We start from the raw sequence: 7,003 nt of genomic DNA on the forward strand, positions 1-7,003 counted from the left end.
CCCCCTTTTGTCTTTGGCTTTCCCCCACTGCTCCAGGGTGGCCTGACTCTGTTTTATGGGGACAGGGGCTTTGGAGTGAGAGGGGGACTTCCCTTTTTGCACACTCCCACTGGTGCCAGGCTGAGGAGGAGCAAGGGCAAAGGGGTGCTGCCTCCTGAGATGCAGCAGGATTGCTGTGGTGGTGAAGTGTTTCACCTCCTTGTCCTGGATGATCCACCTTCAGCAGTGCTAGCAGATAGCATAGTTGGGATCATCTGCCACCTCAAAATGTTCCCACACTACACTACCCCTCCGCTTCCGTGTTGAGGGTGGGGATCCTGCCTTATCCCCCTCCTCAGCAGGCAGAGGCATAACAACAGGGGAAACTGAGCCACCTGCCCCCACAGCCTCCTCCAAGCTGCCTTCCAGAGACGTAGACCTGGCTGTAGGGAAACTTGGAGGTGTGTGGAGCACAAACTCAGATTCCATTTAGTTCCCCAGAATTTCTTTTGCTAGGGCACTCAGGTCGCCTGCTTCCAGATCCAGCTCCTTCTCTGGCACTGCAAAGCTCATGATGGGAGATGAAATTGGGGTGGAGGAGACTGTCATGCTGGTGCTGGTGGCTATTTCTGGTGTTAGGGGATGTGGTGCAGGTCCAGGGAAACCGGCAGCAGGAAAGAGGATGTGTCTATGTTTGGGAGGTAGGAGGGGACTTGCATCTCTCCCCCACCCTGTCTAGTCCTTCTCCCTCCCCTACCAGAAAACCTGGCATCTGCCTTTCCAGCACGCTTCATAATCTTTGCTGTGCTGGAAAATATGTGTGTGTGCAACTGTAATGTCTCTTCTTCTCTTGGCTTACTATATGTGTATGTAGCTAATATCTCTTCTCTGTTTACTGTATGTGTGTAACTAATATCTCTTCTTCTCTCTGTTTACTATATGTGTGTGAGTGTGTGTAATGTATATGCTTTCCTGCACAGTGATGGATCACAGTGCCAGGGAAAACACAGCTTTCTTTTTAAAAAGTATTTAAAAAAATAACAAGAACAAAGGGGAAGAATATGTTGAAGGAAATGGATTGGATAGGGATAAGTAGAGGGATTCTAGGCAAGGGTAATTAGTAACCTGTATACAATCCTTTCCAAGAAGGGGGACTAGTAGGAGACTGACTAGGAAGACAAGCCAGTTAAGTAGTACCTTTCAGACACTGTTGCTCAGGCAGAAGGAGCTTGCAAAAGGGACAGAAAGGCTGCAGACAGAGGCTTATATGCTGTTTCTACGTCCCTCCCCCAGAGCACTGTGATTGGAAGGGGAAAGATCAGGGAAAGATCATAGTCACTGGCCAGCTACAGATGTCAGTCTTTCCCCCCCTGCTCTCCCTCCGTCTTCTCAGTTTCTGTTCCCCTGCAAGACTGCCTTCTGAATCACCAAATCTTTTTTTCATTGATATGGAGGCTCCAAATCAATTTGGAGGTTTTATTTTTCTCCTGATTGAATTTGGATTTGGTGATTCAACCTCTGAATTTGGCCAAATCTTCTCCAAATTAAATTGGCTACCAAAGCTTTGCACGCCACTAGCTGCAAGCATGCTGAAGTGGGGCCAACATAGCCCAGGGGCTCTCTTTATCCCCTTCCTCACCAGAGGCAAGCTAGTCCACACCATCACAGGATAGAATTCAAAATGATCTTGATAAATTGGAGAACTGGTTTTTTAGCAACAAAAAGAAATTCAATAAAAACAAGCATAAGATGCTACCCCTAAAGGAAAAAAAAGACATGTATAAAACAGGGAAAGAGTGGCTAGGAAATAACACTGTTGAGAAATATCTGGGGATTCTTGTGAAACAGAGAAGCAAACAAGGCTAAAGCAAATTTGGGCTGTGTTAATAGAAGTATTGTATACAAGACTAGGGAGGTGGTTGTGCCACTTGACTCAGAACCGATCAGTTCAGTTCCACTGCATTTGAGAAAAATACAGATAAAGGGCTTGAAAAGCAAGCTGTATGAGGAAAGGTTGAGAGAATGAGGTATGTTTAATTTGGAGAAAAGGAGATTAAGGGAGACCATGATAACAGTTTTCAAATATTTGAAAAGCTGTCATAAAGAAGAGCTAGAACAACTCTTTTCCTTTGACACAGGCAGGATAGGACATAAAGAAACAGTTTTAAATTGCAGCAAAGAAGTTTTACATAAAAACCCCTTTCTTAATGTTAGAACAGTAGGATAATGGAATAAGCTGCCTAGTGAAGCTATGGAATTTCCTTCATTGCAGGTTTTCAAGAGGCTGGATAGGCATCTACCTGACGTGGTTTAGGAATAAGATATCTTTCATCTGTGCAGAGAATGGGACCAGATGAACCTTAAGGATATATCCAACCCTATGGGCACATCCAGGTGAGTGTACACATGCAGTTTGTGGGGCCACGGACCTGTTTGTGGTGCTGTAAATCGCATGTGCTGCACATGTAGGTATTTGCCACACTGCTGATTTGCTGATTTGCTGTACGGTAGGTTTTTTTGGGAGTTCCCAGTGTCAAAAAAACCCATGACAAAAAAAGTGAGGCAGTGCACATGGCAGCAGCACGCGCCACCAAAAACCAGAGCCTGGCCAGCCAGAGCCACACTTGAGCTGTTGGCCAGTCTGCTAACTCTTGAACCACTGCCACTGGACCCTCAAGAGGCCCCAGCACACCAGGTAAAGCTACTAGGGCCCCTGGGCTGAGGCCCAGGTGCTGGCCTTAGCCTTCCCTTTCCCACCCAGAGCATTTCTCCCCAGGCTAACCCCAGGTGCTGGGGTGTGTGCCTGGGCAAAAAGCAGAGCCATAAATTTGTGCCACTGCTTTTTTTCCCCATGGCAACTGTACACCCCTGCTCATGGGGATCTGGCCTATGATTCTATAATATGTTAATAGATTTAAGATTATTCTTAGAAAACCTAGGCCCCAGTTCAGCAAAACACCTGGCCATGTGCTCAAAGTTTATTGACACCTTAAAGCACCCATTTGGCAATGTGGCATGCATATTATTAAATGCTCCGTATACTTTTCGTAGCAATTTGTTCGTATTCACAGTGAAATCCACTCAACTGCTGAAATGATCTTTTTCCTCTTTCTTTTCCTTCTTTTTTTTTTTTAAGGAATTTGATGCTACTCCATGAAAGGCCCACAGAGTAAAGGGATACTTCTTAAATGGACATGACTATCAGTAATGCTTTTTAAAAAGTAGAACAGAATTGGAAATTCACTTTGTTTGGAAGAATTTTCATGAGTGGCTACAGGGCTCTGAGAGTGGGGCTCAGGGGGTTGGGGGCTCAGGTGGTTTTTTCCTCGATCCTTCTGGTTATGGGTCACAGGCACAGGAGGGAGGGATGAATCGAGGCAGTAAACAGAAGACTGCGGCACTGCTGCCACCATGAAGGCTTTGGCTTCTACGACCACAGTCCGCTGTTCAGAGACAGACAGTGGTCTGTTGAGAAAAGACAGCTTTCACCTCACTCTATTGGGGAAGAAGCTCTTCTCAGCCAGAATGGCTGACTTGCTTGACCCGGCTTTAAACTAAGCTCACTGGGGGATGGGTGGACAACCATCGGAGCAAGCTCACCAAGCATCAACTGCAAAACCAGAAGGTTAGGATGCTCAAGGGAACCCACTTCTACCCACGACCAGGAACAGAGCTTCTCCATGAGTACAAGGAAGCCTAGGGCCTCCCATGACACACTTACATGCCTGTATACTAATGCTAGGAGTTTGCAGAATGAACAGGAGGAACTGGTCCTTCTGCTAAACAGAAATGACTATGATTTCATAGGGATTATGGACACCTAGTGGAACTCCTCCTGTGACTGGACTACTGGTATAAAAGGCTATACCCCATACATGAGAGATCGTGCCGAAAAAAGGGGTAGGGTGTAGTTCTGTATGTGAAGGATAGCTACATGTCCCTACAAGCTACACATCCCTACAAGCTGAGATTGGCACATCAAGGACTGGAGACCCTTTGAGTTAGAATACAAGGGAGATGTAGTGAAGGGGATGCAATGGTAGGAGTCTACTACAAATCTCCAAACCAGAAACAAGTGCTTGACCAAGAATTCACCAGGAGACTGGCCAAGGCTGCATGCTCTTGGTGCATGGGTATCGTGGGAGACTTCAACTACCCGTACACCTCATGGGATGAGCACTCAGCCAAATCCAATTGGTCACAAAGCTTCCTTACATGCATGCATGAGCTCTGCCTGTCTCAAGAAGTTTATTGGCCAACAAGAGGCAAGGTGCTGCTGGACCTGGTACTGGCCAAAGGGGATGAACTAATCAGCAACCTAAGAATCTAAAGGAAGCTGGGTGAGAGTGACCACGAGTTGAACACTTTCACTATCCATCACAAAGCTGGCAGGTCATCCAGCAATGCAGTAGATCTTGACTTTAGGAAAGTGGACTTCCATAAGCTCAGGAGGTTTGTTCTTGAGGCCCTGAGAGGCCATGATTTCCCAGGGAGGGGTGTTCGTGATGAGTGATTGCTCCTTAAGGAAGCGATCCTAGAAGCACAAGGGGAGTCCATCCCAACCTGTAGGAAAGGTGGCAAAAGGGCTCAGCAACCCCCTTGGCTCAACAGGGGACTCATGGACCTCCTGCATCTAAAAAGAGAGGCCTATAATGGATGGAGGTCAGGAAACACCACTAAGAAGGAGTATGCTGCACTGGTCCGCACCTGCAGGGAGCAAACTAGAAAAGCTAGGGATGTAACTGAACTCCATCTGGCTGCACAAGTCAAGGACAAAAAAAAAGTCCTTTTTCAGATATGGGGGGAGTCAAAAGAAAAACAAGGGCAATGTTGGAGCCCAGGTAAACCAGCTGGAGCAGCTGACTACAGACACCCAGGAAAAAGTCAAGTTGCTTAATGATTACTTTGCATCAGTTTTTCACCTGCCCAAAGGAACCACCCTGCCTAACATGATGCAGGATCATTGGGATGAAGATGAACATATGCCCACCATTGGTGTGGATCTTGTGAGGGAGCATCTTGAGAGGCTGGACCACCATAAATCAGCTGGTCCGGATAGGTTGCACCCAAGAGTGCTCAAGGAACTGGCAGATGCCAGTGGCTGCGCTATGATGGGCATATTTGAAAACTCGTGGCACTTGGGCAGAGTACCTGAAGAGTGGAAGAGGGCCAATGTGGTGTCCATCTTCAAGAAAGAGAGGAAAGAAGACCCAGGAAATTACAGGCCAATCAGTTTGACCTCAATCCTTGGGAAGATTTTGGAAAAAATTATCAAAGAAACCATTCCTGACAGGCTAACAGAAGGCATCATTCTGAGGGATAGTCAACATGGGTTTGTTGTGGGTAGGTTTTGCTTCACCAATCTCATTTCCTTCTATGACCAGGTGACGTATCACCTGGACAAAGGGAAGTGGTTGATGTCATATATTTGGACTTTAAAAAAGCCTTTGACCCGGTGTCCCATGATGTCCTCATGGAAAAATTGGGCAACTGCGGCCTCGACTACTGCACAGTCTGATGGCTGGGGAACTGGCTCCAAGATCAGACCCAGAGAGTGGTAGTTGACAGAACTGAATCAACATGGCACTCAGTGACTAGTGGTGTCCCCCAAGGCTCCATTCTCAGACTTGTACTCTTTAATGTCTTCATAAATGATCTGGATACTGGTGTCAGAAGTGGACTGGCCAAGTTCGCTGATGACACCAAACTTTGGGGAAGAGTCTCCACACTTGAGTATAGGCTGGTGATCCAGGCCAACCTTGATAGGCTTGCAAGGTGGGCGGATGAAAACCTGATGGCATTCAATATGGAGAAATGCAAGGTGTTCCACCTTGGTAATAAAAACCCACGTCACATTTATAGGCATGGCAATGCTACACTTGCTAGCACCATGACTGAAAGAGATTTGGGAGTCATGACTGACCACAAAATGAATATGAGCCACCAATGTGATACCACAGTTGGCAAAGCCAACCAAACTCTGACTTGCATCTACCGATGCATCTCGAGCTAGACCCAGGATGTCATCCTCCCACTGTACTTGGCCTTGGTGAGGCCACAGCTGGAGTACTGCATCCCATTCTGGACTCCACAATTTAGGAAGGACATGGAGAAGCTTGTATCCAGGGGAGTGCCACGCACAGGATCAGAGGGCAAGAGAACAGGCCTTATGAGGAGAGACTGAGAGGCATGGGGCTCTTCAGCCTGGAGAAGTGAAGGTTCAGGGGTGACTTGGTGGCAGCCTATAAGTACATAAGGGGTGTGCATCAGGATCTGGGAGAACATCTGTTCATCAGAGCACCCCAGGGCGTGATGAGGTCCAACAGTTACAAATTCCTGCAAGACCATTTTAGGCTGGACATAAGGAAAAACTTCTTTACTGTTTGAGCCCCCAAGGCCTGGAACAAACTCCCCACAGAGGTGGTGCAAGCACCTACTCTGGACACTTTCAAGAAATATTTGGACATTTATCTTGCTGGGATCCTTTGAGCCTAGCTGATTTCCTGCCCCTTGGGCAGGGGCCTGGACCTGATGATCTTGTGAGGTCTCTTCCAGCCATAATGTGTATGAAATCTATGAAATTTTACTGCCCTGTTCATTACACAAGAACATTCAGTGTGCAGCAATAAAATATAGGGTGACTTCTGTACTGGGGGAATGGGTTTGATAGATATTAGTATCACTGTTGTTTTTCAATTCCTGAAATGAAACCGTAATAATTTTGATAAATGGCCCTTAGATACAGATTTGAAATCATCAGCAATGTTGTTATACTTGCAATATATTTGAATCTAGATCTCTAGAGAAGAAAATTTAGTCTTTTAGGCCACTGGTTGAGTTCAAATTCACACTCAAATAAAGGAGTATCAATTAAGGTATTGTATTATGATGGAGAGAGATGGTCTGATGAGCTACACACAATAAATATATAAACCATTTACTCAAAGACTTTTTGCAGATCAAAATTTTTGCCATAAAACAACTGTACAGGCTGTACAGGAGGGACAGGATAGGAAAGAGGGGG

The sequence above is a fragment of the Gavialis gangeticus genome, unplaced genomic scaffold (genome assembly GCF_001723915.1).
Source record: "Gavialis gangeticus isolate Ggan-Ray unplaced genomic scaffold, GavGan_comp1, whole genome shotgun sequence".
NCBI lineage: Eukaryota > Metazoa > Chordata > Crocodylia > Gavialidae > Gavialis > Gavialis gangeticus.